This window comes from Protopterus annectens, chromosome 6.part1 (genome assembly GCF_019279795.1).
Source record: "Protopterus annectens isolate FY-2018-M chromosome 6.part1, PAN1.0, whole genome shotgun sequence".
NCBI classification, from domain to species: domain Eukaryota; kingdom Metazoa; phylum Chordata; order Ceratodontiformes; family Protopteridae; genus Protopterus; species Protopterus annectens.
In genome coordinates, this window is record NC_056738.1 from 54,282,903 (window position 1) to 54,300,383 (window position 17,481).

Genomic DNA, 17,481 nt, shown 5'->3' on the forward strand with positions numbered 1-17,481 from the left:
TTTGGCTGTGGGTTCACTCCCTATACCCCCATGGAAGAGTATATTTGTTATCATAATAATATCAATAGACATCTTCAGGGTCCATGTATGTAATATCTATAAGTAGTAGTAAACTCTACCACTAGTGGTCTACCCTTCAAGGTAACACTCACTGCTTCAGAGATAGGCCCGCTGCATTACTTTTCCATGGCTAGAGGAATCACCTCAGTGACCCACCAGCCACACTGTAGGATAATGAGGCATTCTAACCATGTGATCTACCCTGGAAATGTTTGCTGTAAGTGATGTATACATAGTCTGTCATGATAATTAACATCGTCAAAAAAACAGTAGTCCCTTATTAAGTGGAGATACAATGTCAGGAATGCATGTGTGGGGTGGCAGTGTGCTTGCATGTCTGCAGGAGTAGAATGGACTGGGATGACTGTGTGTGAGTCTTTGCCTGCCTGGTTGATCTCAGTAAAAGGGGTTATGCATGGGATCTGAAGTATAGATGTGAGTGCATGTTTGGTTGACTATATCTGAATGTGTGTGTGTGTGTGTGTGTGTGTGTGTGTAGTAATATTTGATTTCTGTATATCAGGATAAAAAAAATGCCATATGAGAAATTAGGCACGAGTTTATTTAGGAAAGAGACATGTGTGGATACATTTCTACATCAGATGAGTATACAACCTGCACATGTTTTTATAAATATTGTCAAGGGACAGATGTTATGCTATTCTTAATTATTAACCAGTGAAGAACAAGTACTGGAACAAATAGTTCACTTGGTATATGGATTTTCTAAGAGGGGATATGAATATACTCAACTAGAGAATGAATGCCTGCTGACCATAGGAGCACAGACATCTGTTGCTAAGCCCTTCTTTTCCTTAACATACAGACAGTCTAATCATCCTGACAACTTTAGGTTAAGATTTACAACAACATATAGTAGATATATACAGGATGTAAAGAAAATTGTTTACAAATACTGGCATATTCTAAAATTATTAGATTTGCCAGCAGGAAGTATTGAAGAATGTTTTGCTTTTGGCTATAAAAGAAGATGTCATTTAAAACAATTATTATGCTATAAGGATCAGGATGCAAGAATCAAAAATAGATTTAGTAAGAAGAAGAAAATAAAGTTTACAGGTGGAAAGTACAAAATTACATCCTGTTGTAATCCAAATATAATCAATTTTATTTTAATTTTCTACATTTTTATTGTATATCACCTTGCTTAACTCATAAGGTTTGACACATAAGCAGCACGATTCTTTTTGTGTGTGTATATAGGATCTTTGAACAATGACTTTTTTAAAAACCCCGAAGAAGCTTCAGCAAAAGCTTGTTTCAGCTAGTTGTTTATTTTATATCATGGTTTGGAATTAAGCTGATTAATTTTATACTATTTTACTGTGGTTAGAGTCTTACTACAGCAGTCTTGAGATATTGTTTCTGCTTTCTCTTCCTTGGTGATTTGAGCTCTTTCCGTATTGACTTGTCTGTTGACATCCAAGGTATGAATTATCCTTTTACATAATTTTTAGGTTCAGGCAAGCTCTAATACCATGTTAGACATAAAAGGAGAATAACCTCTCAAAGAAACCCTGTTCTTGTGGAAAATAAGGTAGGGTTGACTCACCATGACAGCTTGCAACTCAGATACTGTTTTCGCACAGCTCAGAGCAACCTTCTATAACTTGTTAATTATTTAGTTTATGTTTAAGGCCACATAGCCTCAGGGAAAAGTGCAAAATATTTTTTGTGCAACTTTAAATTTCTGAACCTTCTTCACATTTTTTTTGACCTTCGGGTTGGAAAACATAATTTGTCAGGATCTGGAGAACACATTTTTTCTTCATATGATGATGCAATGCATTTCCCCCACTATAAATGTCTGTTTTTTTTAAGCGCAGCTTTGAAAAAGCAGCAAGTTAATTGCTTTGGATTATTTATGCCCATGCTTGTTAGACTTCATTTTTTCATTCTATTTAAGGTTTCATTTTGTCATTCAGTTCTCTGATTTGACATTTTTGTTTTTGGCATAAAGCATTAAGACATGCAGTGTGGAAGCAATACGTTTATAATTACATATATTTGATGGTGGGTTTTCTATCTGGTTAAATTATTATTTATGTTGGTAAGGGGTCAGATATGGGGTTCAATATTTGGCTGTAAAATTATAATTAATTTTATTAAACTAAGAGTAGCTATGATTTATACCAGTTCCATATCAGTAATTTGGAATCTGAAGAGATGCCTTGGGAGTTTCAAATATGCATAGACCCTCCCCTGGAGTGGCCAATGGATCTTAATACATGATAGGCATTGTGTCCTGAAGTAGAGGGAGTGTTATCTCTACAATAGAACCATGTTTCTGTAATTGCACAAATGTAGATGTCTTTAACAGTCAGGAATATCTCAAGTTAGGAGATTTTGTTGTTTAGGCTCCTGGCATTCCCCATTGCAACTGTGATATTATGCAGATTTAAATTTGCTATATTGGAATGTCTACCATATGATTTTTGTGTCTAAGAAAGACACTATCAGGGAAGCAGATCTTTTAGCCGGTATGCAATTAAAGATACATGATTCCATTGTAGATATAACACTCTGTCTACTCCAGGGCACAATGCCTATCATGTATGAAGATCCATTGGTTACTGCAGGGAACTTCCTATGCATATTTGCTCTTTGTCAAGTGTGCACTGTGTTTTATGTGGGCAAGTCAAATATAAAGTTGCTGGATATCCTTGGCAAAGTAGGTAGGGGTCTTTTTCCATTGACTATTTCATCCTCTGCAATCACTCACACTGAAGCCCTCTGAACCAACACAAATTTTCCTAGCAAATTAATGAAGCAAATTATTTTATCCTTGAATTCAGCCATCATTCTTAGTGATGGTGAAATGCTGTTCAATGCTAATGCCTTGCTTTCTTCTCCAGAAAGAACTCAAGTCACGAATGAGAGGAAAGCCAATAAAACATTTCAAGACTGATGTTGTAAGACTGCAAACACTGTAAAACACCTAACATTTAATCAGTTTATTTCTGAATACAGATACAATATAACCAGCTAGCTCAAATAAGCTTTCACCTGCTACTAGCAACATGGGAAGGTAACTACATTTTTAATAAGGACAACATTTTTCAGAGTAGTATCCTTTTTGGTAAAAGATTTGCAGATGATATTTTCATCATTTTGAGGTATAAAAGTGATGATTTTTTGCAAATATTGTAGAATACTTAAGCAATATCAGACATTTTTATTAAAATTCAAGATATCCTATTCTGTTAGTAATATTTGATTTCTGTATATCAGGATAAAAAAAATGCCAGATGAGAAATTAGGCACGAGTTTATTTAGGAAAGAGACATGTGTGGATACATTTCTACATCAGATGAGTATACAACCTGCACATGTTTTTATAAATATTGTCAAGGGACAGATGTTATGCTATTCTTGATTATTAACCAGTGAAGAACAAGTACTGGAACAAATAGTTCACTTGGTATATGGATTTTCTAAGAGGGGATATGAATATACTCAACTAGAGAATGAATGCCTGCTGACCATAGGAGCACAGACATCTGTTGCTAAGCCCTTCTTTTCCTTAACATACAGACAGTCTAATCATCCTGACAACTTTAGGTTAAGATTTACAACAACATACAGTAGATATATACAGGATGTAAAGAAAATTGTTTACAAATACTGGCATATTCTAAAATTATTAGATTTGCCAGCAGGAAGTATTGAAGAATGTTTTGCTTTTGGCTATAAAAGAAGATGTCATTTAAAACAATTATTATGTTATAAGGATCAGGATGCAAGAATCAAAAATAGATTTAGTAAGAAGAAGAAAATAAAGTTTGCAGGTGGAAAGTACAAAATTACATCCTGTTGTAATCCAAATATAATCAATTTTATTTTAATTTTCTACATTTTTATTGTATATCACCTTACTTAACTCATAAGGTTTGACACATAAGCAGCACAATTCTTTTTGTGTGTGTATATAGGATCTTTGAACAATGACTTTTTAAAAAACCCCGAAGAAGCTTCAGCAAAAGCTTGTTTCAGCTAGTTGTTTATTTTATATCATGGTTTGGAATTAAGCTGATTAATATTTTACTGTGGTTAGAGTCTTACTACAGCAGTCTTGAGATATTGTTTCTGCTTTCTCTTCCTTGGTGACTTGAGCTCTTTCCGTATTGACTTGTCTGTTGACATCCAAGGTATGAATTATCCTTTTACATCATTTTTAGGTTCAGGAAAGCTCTAATACCATGTTAGACATAAAAGGAGAATAACCTCTCAAAGAAACCCTGTTCTTGTGGAAAATAAGGTAGGGTTGACTCACCATGACAGCTTGCAACTCAGATACTGTTTTCGCACAGCTCAGAGCAACCTTCTATAACTTGTTAATTATTTAGTTTATCTTTAAGGCCACATAGCCTCAGGGAAAAGTGCAAAATATTTTTTGTGCAACTTTAAATTTCTGAACCTTCTTCACATTTTTTTTGACCTTCGGGTTGGAAAACATAATTTGTCAGGATCTGGAGAACACATTTTTTCTTCATATGATGATGCAATGCATTTCCCCTACTATAAATGTCTGTTTTTTTTTTAAGTGCAGCTTTGAAAAAGCAACAAGTTAATTGCTTTGTATTATTTTTGCCCATGCTTGTTAGACTTCATTTTTTCATTCTATTTAAGGTTTCATTTTGTCATTCAGTTCTCTGATTTGACATTTTTGTTTTTGGCATAAAGCATTAAGACATGCAGTGTGGAAGCAATACGTTTATAATTACATATATTCTTTGTTATTCATATCTGTAGCTATTTTATAAGAACTTCTTAATGTTCAAGGATCATTATTTTTTGATAGATAGTGTTTTATGCCCTAAGTATAACTGCTGCAAAGCTTAAAAAGCAACACAACTCCTTTGCAATTAAGTTGCACATATATACTGTTTTGTCATAGTTCTGTAGCACAGAGGGCTAAAGCTCAAAGTGTAACCTAGATAACCAGATTCAAGTAGCAGTCTGCACACTAGAGGAGTTGCCAGGAGAGTTTGAATGCATGACTAGGGTTGGCTTATCCCTCCATAGGTGTGTGTGTGTGTGTGTGTGTGTGTGTGTGTGTGTGTGTGTGTGTGTGTGTGTGTGTGTGTGTGTGTGTGTGTGTGTGTGTGTGTGTGTGTGTGTGTGTGTGTGTGTGTGTGTGTGTGTGTGTGTGTGTGTGTGTGTGTGTGTGCGTGCTTGTACACTTGTGTGCAGCCTAAATATCTGCATGACTGGCATAAAAGGGTTTTGTATATCTGTAGGCAGCTTGAAGCAGACATGCTGAAAGACATGCATGCTTGCTAAGCTGTGCATTGCAGATTAGCCATATGTGATATGCACATAAAAACATACATGCATTACTGTACAATGTCAGGCTGCTGCATGGATGGGTTTGGCATAATGTTTAAGTTATTTACCTTGTATATACAAAATGCAGAGTTTGATTTTGACCTTGGTTTCTTGGCTAGGCTTAAAATGCTCCTTCAGGATAGTTATCCTAATATTCACTAATGAACATATAAGTCAAGAGAAAGTACCCACTCACAGTTGCAGTGCCAGCTCCAGTGACTTACCAGAATAGGAGCTGCTTAGGCTAATTTTCAGTGGAGAATATGAAACCTCAATGGGGTGATGTGCAGTGCAGTAACCAGGTGCAAATTTGCAACAGGATAGAGAGGAATGTGCTTGATTGTCACCAAGCATAATTGAAAAAAACATGTTCTATTTCTTTGATGTACACGAGAACACCTTTTCTTAACAGAAACTGTTTTTTTTTTTTGAGTAAAGTATTGACATAAAAGCACAGGATGTCTTGGTGAGAAACATTTTGACTTTGCATTTTTCTGTTTTATATAGTGCTTTTTTTTTTTTGAAATGTAGTTGTTACTGACTCCACTACAACGGGAACCTATGGTAATATTTCAGTATCTATCAACAAAGAAGGAAACTATACAAGCACATGTCAGCAAGAATTCCAGTCAAAGTCTGGAAAGGATAATTTCACTGATGTAGCCACTTTTGGATGTGTAGGTAAGGGTATTATAGTAGTTGTAAAGGTAGACCACTTGTCTAAGGACCATACCTCTCAACCTGGAAACATCAAAAATCTGGACAAGGCCTATGAAAAATAGGTACAAATCTGTATGCTGATTAACATCTAATTTGCATACATAATTACATAACCCCACCCACTCCAAAGGAATTATGGGATACCAACTTTCAAATGCAAGCTGAAGAACAGACGACCAAAATATGGCACCAGAGTCCACCTGCAGCCATTCCAGTGTCCCATTACCTGACTATTTCGCCCATTTATCATAAACACTAAAGTGTGCATGCATACTGCTTTACTAATACAATGATTATTTGATTTTTATTTTTACATTTTACAACCCAATGCACAAACACCAATAGACATCTGCTAAACAAAACACTGTCTCACAATGAAAATAGACTTGGCATTAAAACTTCTGTGGTGTGGGTTTCAATGCTTCTTCAATGAATGTGAGTTTCAAGGGCAGAGAAGAAAATGCATTTGGCCAGTGGTGGATAAAGATTACCTTTGGGTTGTTTTCAAATCATTGGCCCCTTGCACACAAAACAAGAAACATACATGTTCTCTTTGATACACCTTCCTATCTTTATTAAATTATATTCCTTGTATAATACAGCACACGTTAGACAGAGCGCATGCTACATTTGTTTGAACATTTTTCCAGTAAGCTGTGGGCAATGAAGCAAAATACATGAACCAATAATGACCAATTCAGAACATTTCCATCATAAACGTCTACTTCCAGTATGTCCACACACCCACAGTATAAACAGAATGACAGTAGTATAAGCCATAGGCATCTTGCACAGCTTCTCGCACTTATTTTCAATTTCAGTTTTTTTTTTGGGGGGGTACAAAAGGCCAAAAGCCAGGGACACATTTTAAACATTGCTTGTACAATTCTGGAAAGTTGCTAGAATAAAATGTTGTGTTACCACACTACATTCCACTGGCAAGTTTCAAACACAGGACCATGCACACTACAGTCAGAGCAACATACCACTATGCCAAATCAGCAGTTTCGTGAAAGATAAGAAGACTGAAACATAAATGGCTATCATTTAGTGAATTCAGTTCTCGCTTCTCACCATAGCTCTCAACCTCTTAACACAAAAACATGGACAAAGCCAATAATGGGGGAATACAGCTCCAAAATAGGGACAAATTTAAAATACTAATCTTATAAACTTAGAAAGTTGCTAGAATTTTGTGTTAATATTTATTTTCTGAAGAATATGAGGTCTGAAATTCAAATGCCTGTCATTTAATGAATTCAATCCTACACTGCAGTGATTTTCCACAGTCTCAGATGAAAAAGTGGCAGAGGCAAGAGTCATTTAGAGACAATCATCTAAATCGAATACAACCTTCCATGAGAAAATATAAAAAAATAAGTTCAAGAATATGTAACACATAAATTAACAATAAAATGTCAAACATAACCCAGACTTGACTTAACAGGTAATATTTCTCACTCCAATAGACAAACAAACAATTTCTCACTCCAATAGTGGTTAATGCTAATTCTTGAATACAAACAGTGCTCCTAGAGAGGGCAAACTGCCCCCTACTATGATATATAAATCACGACTTACATACCATATATAAAGAGAAATTATGTGTGCCAGAATACCCCACAGAATTAGAGTCTTTTGAACCCCACCGCCACTTTACTAGAGCAAGTACAAGTACTCCAGTTTAGTAGTTTTGCATACCAGCAATAAACATCTTTCCAGAGATACAGCCTAAAGCTATTATACTCACAGGGAGCCATTTCCCATTATTAAAATAATTTTTTGCTTTGGCACATGAAGCAGAGAATTAAAATCCATTTTAGTGCTGAAAGAAGGAATAAAAAGGTTACAGACTATGGCAAAAGATGTATCCAGTGAAGAAGTATACAAACTATGTTATGTCAAAGTATGCCAGTGACCTGACATTAAGATACCAATCCAAAGGAAAGAACTGATACTCCTGAAATATTATTCTACATCTGCATTATTCATTAATCATTTTATTTCTTTACGTACAGATTCACACAAGAGAAGGAAAACTTACAGAGCTACTGGACTTAATAAATTAAAATGGACTGGTTGAAGAAAAAAAAATCTGAAACATTTACACTACACAAGTTCTTTCTAGTAGTTCTCATGATAAAACCTTGATATGTTTTCCTTACTTTAAATATACTACTTCTTAGCTCCCGTTTGCTTCACACCTGGAAACATAAGGTTTGCTTTCTGGTCCTAATACAGAACTCCAAGAAAAAAATAAAAAATTCAAATACAACTTTGCAAGAAAATAATAGGAAATGAGAAAAAATGATAAACTATTTAAAAATTGGTACTTTCCCTGCACTTTTTTTCTGGCAGCTCTCATAATAAATCCTTGCCATGTTTTCTTAAGGTTAGCTATTATTTCTCATCTCCTCCTATAATTCAAAAAATGTTAAACCCTTTGGCTTCACAGAAAGAAACACAGGGTGTGCAGTCTGTCCCTAACCCAGGAAAATATATCTAAAGTGAAAAATATTGCAATAACAGTGAGACAAGTATTCATAATTCCCATATCAGAAATTCTCAAAGAATATTTTTCAAGCAATATTAATAAAAAGTTAACCTAAATTCATTACTTTAAATAAAAATGTTATGTCGCAACTTTCCCATAATTCAAATAAATTATTGCATTTGACTTTTCAGTGTGCTTTCACAACTCTAAGAAAGCTATTTAAGTATAAAAACACTGCAATAAAAAAGAAAAACAAGAAAGTTATGTTAACCTGCAAGTAGGTAAGAAATACTAGTCTTTTCTGGCAACTATCACAATTTCTCTTACTTGCATTTTCCCTGGGCTCGCTGTATCCATTCCCCGGCCCTCTTCTGTCTGTTCCACATGCTGCTGTTGCTGCCATTAATTCCGGCTCCATCCACCTCTTCTGTTTTTCAGCTTCAAGACTTGCAATTCCTGCCATTAACTTAACCGCCAGCCAGCCGGAAATGATGATGCAAACTCCTTGAGCTCAATTCCGACTGGCTGATAGCCTGACGGCACTGACGTCATTGAGCACGTGATGACGTCAGCTCCGACAGCAGAATATTTTAAAAATTTAGAAAACCAAAAGAAAAAAAATCAGAAATGAAGGGGTGCCACTCTGGAATCGTAGCACCCCTTCATTTGGACCCCAAAACTCGGTAAAAACCGAGTAATTCGGAATGGTTGGCAGGTCTGCTAAGGACAAAGCTTTAAAATTCTGTAATGTCATACATCTGTAACAAATGTAATTATCTGTGTGCCTTACTTATTTGTTCATTCATTCATTTTCTGATAACCTGTTAAATCAAGCTCATGGTTGCATGGGACCTAAAGTCCTCCTTAGCATTGAGAAGATAAAATGCAGTAAAACAAAATCCGGAATAGGATGTCAGTCAGTTACAGGTCTCACACACACATATACACATATGTACACTCATGTCACACACACACATACACATATGTACACTCATGTCTCACACACATATACACATATGTACACTCATGTCACACACACACATACACATATGTACACTCATGTCTCACACACACACATACACATATGTACACTCATGCTCTTCCATACAAAACAAACCTTCAGACAGTTCAGAGCATCTCCATTTCATCTGCTGCATGTCTCTAGGATGTTGAAAAAACCTGAAACACTCAGAAAAAAAAGACATGTAGGCACAAAAGAATGTGCAGACATGAAATATAAGGCTTCCCAGACTCAAACTAAACTGGAAAACCAGATACTGTGAGGCAATAGCATTAACTGCTGTCCTGAACTTGCACTAGTTAGTTATTTACTTTGGTAATACGAAGGTGTATCTGACTTACACTAGTCAGATATCGACTCTGGTAATATCAAAGTATCACTGTTGAATGCCTTGTTTATTTGCATCAACATTTCTGACCTTGAGGTCTTATACTAGTTAGTTATTTTCTCCAGTAATATGAAGGCGTGTCAGACTTATACTGGTTAGTTGTTCACTGTGGTAATATCAAGCTGTGTCAGACTTACACTAGTTAGATATCCACTCTGGTAATATCAAAGTAGCACTGTTGAATGCCTTGATTCTTTGCAGCAAAATCTCTGAACTTGAGGCCTTCTTTAGCAATGAAGACATCAACATTGGTGCAGTGACAGAAACCAAGTTCCAGAGTAGTGATGGCACTGCTGTTTTTTCATGGTACACTGGCTATCAAGAGTTCATATAAAATGGCAACTGCTGAAGATTATATGTACTTATTAATTGTATCTGACCACATTCTGTATAATCCGGACATGGAAATGGTTCAGGAAAACTAATTATCATATTATATCCAATTATAGAACCCCATCTATTATCCATTTAAAACATGAGGAATGACATAACCAGTTAGAAAAGATAACCACTGAAGTAAATTCCTTTCTTACGGGTGACTTCCCCATGCAGATTTAAACTGGGAAATATTTGCTGTCAACAGCAAGAATGTCCAGTTGTTTCTGTACTTTGTAAATGCCAAAAACATGATGAACGCATTGCCATCTACCTATGTTTATCATCTCACCCTTTTCCTCAAATGTTTTCCTCAGTTGTAGCTCACCACTTATTACCACTCCTTAGTCAAATCCGATCACCTTGTGAGTTTCTACCCTAACATGTGGTTTAAATCCCCAAATAACACCCATATAATGAGGAATGATTCCACAATCAGTTGCATACTACTGACTTATGTTATGGATAATCACAAATAGTATATCTCCCCAGCAAACCTTGCAATAGAGGCTGCTGTCTCCTCCTCTGAGTATTACTCCCTGATGGATAGATATATGAAGGCAACTATTATAGAACAATGTAAGAATAATAAGTTTACAACTAAAGCCATATGGTGCAAATATCACATCAACAGACAGTATAAAAAAAAAAAAAAAAAAAAAATATATATATATATATATATATATATATATATATACATATTAATATATTGTTTTTAAAGGTTACCCATTTCATTATTATAAAGTGAATTTAAAAATAAGTCCTTCAAACTTACCATTAAAAAATATGGGGCAAACTGCAAACTTAGGGTTGCAACAATTCAAAAGACAACTATAAGGTGTTCTTCAGCTATATAATAAACATTAGAAGTAAGCAGTTTTTTTTACTGTATTTATCTCTAATGGTCGTATATCCCTTCATGAAATCTCTTTGGACCAGGTGTGTTTTGTCCTTTCCAAAGTTAACAATACCAATTCCATGGTCCTGATAACATCCCTTAATTTCTGCTGAGCGTTAATTCATTTTAGTGTGGTTTATCAATAAAAGTGAACTGTTCACTCGACTGCCCGGAGGTTTTTCTGAGTACCTAGCTTCATCTACAGCATTCTGTTTACAAATCCCTTAATTTCTGCTGAGAAGTGCAAAGTCCCAATCCTTCAAACCCCACAATTAGCACATCAACCCAAATCTTTGCACTAGTTACATCTCTGCTTTATGGAGCCCTACTGCTGTGGTGCCCTTCTATAAAGTTCGCCCTCCACTGATCCTGTGAATTATGGATTTTTTATTTTCACTAGCATTATTTAAGCCATGGAGTATATTATAATTGAAATAATAAATAACAACATAGGTTAATTTATATCCCAGGATACACACCAGTGTGGCTTTGAAAAAAGGCTGGTCATACCTGCTCAGCCTCACTGAGCTTTTAGAATGGATACCGAGGCCATTCATTTGGCATGTACAGCCCATGCTGCCTTCCTCAATGTTGAAAAGACTTTTGTCAGTTTATCCTCAGCTGGGATTATTCACAAAGTCTCACAAATCAACATTCATCCATTAATCCATACATGGTTTTCTGGATTGAGAATTGGTTGTCTGGTAGAACACATACTATTAAGGTTCGGGGGCGTTTGGTCTATACAAAAAAACATCACCAGCAACACCCCTTAGGCATCTGTCTTGGGCCCCCCTGCTCTTTCATATAAACTTTTCTGGTATGAATATTGACATCAGAAGACTATGGCTAAACAAGTTTGTTGGTGATTATAAACTGATGAACTTAGTACAGAAATTATTTGGATTCTGCTACTAAATTCTCCAGGAAGGAAATAAATACTTGGTGTGTTAATTATGACCTGACTCTCAAAGCCAAAAAATGCAATATCATCTCTTTTAGTAAATCCAGCATTACTTATGGTTCTAATAAACATAAGGATGTCCATCCTTAGATCACATCTGCAGTTTTCCAAACTATTTGGTTATCTCGGCAAATAATAAAGACATTCAGATGGGGAACCAAAGCTAAAACCTTCCACAGAGCAATATATGTGATGTATGACCTAAGCCCATGGGGGTAAGAGTTTATAAGTGGATGTATGAGTGTAAATCCTCAGACTATCTTGCCACCAGTCTGAACACAAGTCTTACACCTGTTTTTCTGTTCTGTATGTGGTTTTCCATACCATTGGCCTTCTTTGGTTCATGTAAGTGCCCCCAATGGGGAAACCTTCCTTTCTTTTTTTTTCAGTTGCACTGCTGTTTGTCACTTTGATAGATGTCAGCTACAAAGGGAAAGACTAGCATATCTAAACAATCCTTTCTTGGTTTGGGACTTACTGTGGAGTTGATTGGTAAGAGAAGTTTTATTTGAATTTATATTGTATTTGTTATAATTGTTTTTCACTGTAGGTAGGAAGGGACTGCTTGTTAACAAGATTTACTTTGATTCATATTTTGTTGTTTTAACTTTAATTTCACTGTTGGTTGTTAGAAAGGGATATGTTTTAGACAGGCAAGCTCTAGCCACCCCAGGGGGCTTAGACAGCTATAAATTTACACAGAGTGTGAGCAAATCTGAACATCCAATCTTGGTTTGTGATTTCTTTATCTTTATTGTCAAAAAGAAGTGCTACTGTGAGCGATAGTGAGTGTACGTAAAAGAATTACAGCTTTTGTTGGCTTGTAGAACTTGTATGGTCAGATCAACTTACTGTACTTTATTTAGTTGTTATGCCGGTGTGATTTTTTGTCATAGAAGTTGATTTAAGTTCTCTTTGAATTCTCTGGTTACTGATTTTTATCTTTTCTTTTGTAACATTGTATTCATTTGAAGCTGAATATGGATTCCTTAAATGAATATGCAATTAATGATTTGCTAATGTAGAAATACCTTGTACAGTGTAATAAATGCTATGCATATTTAAAGGTAACAGCTGATAACAATGTTGATCTGTGTTCCTCATCTCAAAAGTTGGATGATTTGCTTACCATTATTAGAAGTAAATCTAGACTTAATGTTGATGATTGATTACACTTGTGCAATTGGTATGGCTTGGTGAACTGTTGTTTCATATAATAATGACTGGACTGATGAACTAAATAAGGTTAGGCATAGAACACATTTAGAAAATGATGCATCTATTTTCTGCAAAGATCATTCAACCCTATGAAACAAGACAATACTGCTGACAACTTTAGAATTCTGGACGCAAGTATTCAGCAATCTGAGGATCCAGTTTGTGTAGAAGGAAACAAAAAAAGAAAGAAATATAGAAGTTCACAACAAATAACAAGGAAGAAAAAGACAGCATGACCAAGAACCAAGGCACACAAACTAAAATCAAAACATAGGTCCAAGAAACAAATGGAAGGACACCAGGAACCGATAAAATCCTTTATTGAACAGATTAAGTGCTTTCGTCAGCTTATAGCCAAAGACTTCATCAGAATCTGTTGATCAAGCTAATTAAGACAATTATATAGTAAAAAAAAAAACACCTGACCAAAAACCTTGTAAAATTTTAAAGAAACATCCTAGTCTCCTCTTATAAAAATGCAATAATAAACATATATCTAACCATATGCCTAAAATTGATAAGATATTCCACTCACATATATATTTAAACATTAAGCAATTAAACAATATAAGACCTCAACTTTAATACACTACTAATTTGCAGGAAACCCACTTATTCTAATTGTTTATTACACTTCAGTAGTAGCCACCCATTATTTAAGAAAAGAGGATTGGTCAAGGGACAGTATGTCATATTGGACCAAATGGTATCTGAAGATGATATTTTTTAAGTTAAAGGGAACAAATTAGTGGAAATGCTTTTAGCATGTGGTTATCCTAGTTCTTTAATTTCAGCAATATTTAGTGAGGCTTATAGCAAAAGGAGGGGGTGAGTTTACCAACCTATTCTTAGAGATACCCATGATCGGGGGAGTTTGGACAATGGTCTTAATGTTCCCCAAGTGGAATTTTCAAGGGTATTTGTCACCATCTATACCCCACAGTGTGAGGGTATCCAGAATATAACAAGAAATTGCCATATTTTCAGTTGTTTTGAAGGAATTCTTGAATGTTTGGGGAAGGAACCCAAGATGGTTTATAGGAAAGGGAGATCCATTAAGAATTTCCTTGAGAGTGAGGGTGGTCTTAATGTTGGTCCTAGTTTTAGGAGGAAAGGCACTTATAAATGTGGATCATGCCCTCAGTGTCCTTCAAGTATGGAAGGAGGTTCAATATCGATTAACCACCAAGTAATAAAACCTAGGTTCCATTATAATTGTAATACTAAGGGTATTGTTTATACTGAAAAATGTAAGAAGTGCCCCGGTTTCTATGTAGGAAAAACTCAGAGACATTTTAGGAACCGAGTTTATGATCACTTATTGGATATAAGGAACCAGAAAAAGACTAACGCTTTAGCCAAGCATGTAGGTCAATTCACTGACCATGAATTTTTATTTTTTGCTGTTGAGCAGGTTATTCAAAACCCATGGGTGGACCATGGCAAGTAATTTTAGAATTTAAGGAATTGATATGGCAGATTAAATTGCAGGCATATTCATCCCCTGGGTTAAACGAATGCTGCTCTATTAGTAGTGTATTAAAGTTGAGGTCTTATATTGTTTAATTGTTTAATGTTTAAATATATATGTGAGTGGACTATCTTATCAATTTTTGGCTTATGGTTTGATATATATTTATTATTGTATTTTTATAAGAGGGAAGTAGGATGTTTCTTTAAATGTATACAAGGTTTTTGGTCAGGTGGTGTGTTTTTTACTATATATAATTGTCTTAATTAGCTTGATCAACAGATTCTGATGAAGTCTTTGGCTATAAGCTGACGAAAGCACTTAATCTGTTGAATAAAGTATTTTATCGGTTCCTGGTGTCCTTCTGTTTGCTTCTTGGTACTACATTTTGAAGGAAGAACAATAAATTGATTAATGACTCTAAAGGAAAGAGAATATGTAGTAAAAAGGACACTGCTTTGCTATGCAACACACAGGTTACAGGAAATTATATGTTTCTATCAGAAAACTTTCAGTCTACAAAAAAGGGCATCATCTTTCCAATGGAAAAGGTAGAAAATAGAGGCAAGGGCAGGTGAAAAGGACAAAATCAAAACTGAACGTGGAAGGATTCAAGAACATTAATGTAAGAAAAAAATAGGAGAAAGACAGATGCTGACTACATGACTCAAGCTGTGGATTTGCAACACCAGCTGGATGAGAATTTAATACACAATGAAAACAGTAGGATTAATAAGACTAATACTGATGAAGATCTAGCCTTCATAACAATCGATAGAGCAGATATTATTGTATTAGAAGCTGAAGATTCTTCAGAGCTGAACAGCAAAAATATTCTTGTAATTGGAGATTCAATTATTAGAGGAAATGATACGTACATTTGCAGAGATGATAATGAACATTGAATAGTGTTATGCTTGCCAGGAGCAAAAATAGAAGATATGAGACAAGCCTTGGAACACCTTAATGCAAGGGAATATGGATCTGTTTTTATTCATGTTGGTACAAATTACATCACCCACACAGATTATCTGACTGTTAGTAGGGAATTGACAGCCCTCTTAGATAGTATTGCTTGTACTGGTGTTAGAACTTATTTTCACAAATCACCTATAGAAAGGATAGTCAGGTCATTGTGAATGAAAATATTTTGGGGGGTAAATACCTACATGGAAAAAATGCCCTGTTTTAAAAAAAAATGGAAATGTGTAGATCATCCAGGCCTTGTTTTGGGCAGATATGTGTTCAAACAGGATGGTATGCATTTGTCTAGATCAGGGAAGATAATTTTTTCAGCAGGTATTTTGCAATATTTGACAAACACTAGGCAGGATTTTTGCCATGTAGAAATTTTTTTTCCTGAAATATTTTTTTTTATTTTCAATTAAAATAATATTTACATAATATTTTTAAATATCATTTTAAACAACTATATACAATATTTACAACAGCCTGACTTTCAGTTATATACACTGTATATTAAATATAGAATTAACAGATCAGTTATCAGAGATACAACATTGATTATTACAGAGTATCCAACAAAGATATAACTTTCTTCCAAGGATTATTTACCAATGGCCTGGGATAGATTCGTAATTCTTTGATTTTTATTTCCATCAATGCAGTTGTCTTCAGTAAAGTGTACAATTCTTCCAAGGTCGGGGGTGTATTTGAATTCCACCTTCTGGTTACGTATTTCCTAGATATAGCAAGTATTGTCCATCATGAAGTGCAATGGATTAGCAAGGAAGAAGTAAGGATAGCTATGAAGAGGATGAAGAACGGAAAGGCTGCTGGTCCAGACGACATAACTGTGGAAGCATGGAGGTGTTTAGGTGAAATGGCAGTGGAGTTTTTAACTAGATTGTTTAATGAAATCTTGGAAAGTGAGAGGATGCCTGAGAAATGGAGAAAACGTGTTTTGGTACCGATTTTTAAGAATAAGGGTGATGCGCAGAGCTGTAGTAACTACGGATGGATTAAATTAATCAGTCACAGCATGAAGTTATGGGAAAGAGTAGTGCAACCTAGGTTAAGAAGGGAGGTGATGATTAGTGATCAGCAATATGGTTTCTTGCCAGGAAAGAGACCTACAGATGTGATGTTTGCTTTGAGAGTGTTGTTGGAGAAGTACAGAGAAGGTCAGAAGGAGTTGCATTGTGTCATCGTGGATTTAGAGAAAGCATATGACAGGGTGCCTAGAGAGGAGTTGTGGTATTGTATGAGGAAGTCAGGAGTGTCAGAGAAGTATGTAAGAGTGGTACAGGATATGTACGAGGGTAGTGTGACAGTGATGACGTCTGCGGTGGGAGTGACAGATGTGTTTAAGGTGGAGGTGGGATTACATCAAGGATCAGCTCTGAGCCCTTTCTTATTTGTAATGGTGATGGACAGATTGACAGACGAGATCAGACAGGAGTCCCCGTGGACTATGATATTTTCAGATGACATTGTGATCTGTAGAGAGAGGTTGAGGTATGCTCTAGAGAGAAGAGGAATGAAGGTCAGCAGGACTAAGAC